Raw genomic sequence first — 233 nt, 5'->3', positions numbered from 1 at the left:
TGAGGGGAAAGGGAATGGCTTTGTATTCGGCCAAAGGGGAGAGAAATGGTGTTTAGGAGGTGTGAAAATGAAGGAGTGAAGAAGGGTTTATATAGGAGAGGAGGAGAGGGATGTTCGGCCATTTGAGGGTTGGTTTGGGTGGGAAAGTGGTTTGAATTTGAATGGTGGGGTAGGTGGGGTTTTATGAAGGATGGATGTGAGTGGTGAAGAGAAAGATGGGATTTGATAGGTGA

The sequence above is a fragment of the Arachis duranensis genome, chromosome 10, assembly GCF_000817695.3.
Source record: "Arachis duranensis cultivar V14167 chromosome 10, aradu.V14167.gnm2.J7QH, whole genome shotgun sequence".
In the NCBI taxonomy this organism is placed as follows: domain Eukaryota; kingdom Viridiplantae; phylum Streptophyta; class Magnoliopsida; order Fabales; family Fabaceae; genus Arachis; species Arachis duranensis.
This window is presented reverse-complemented; position numbering follows the sequence as displayed.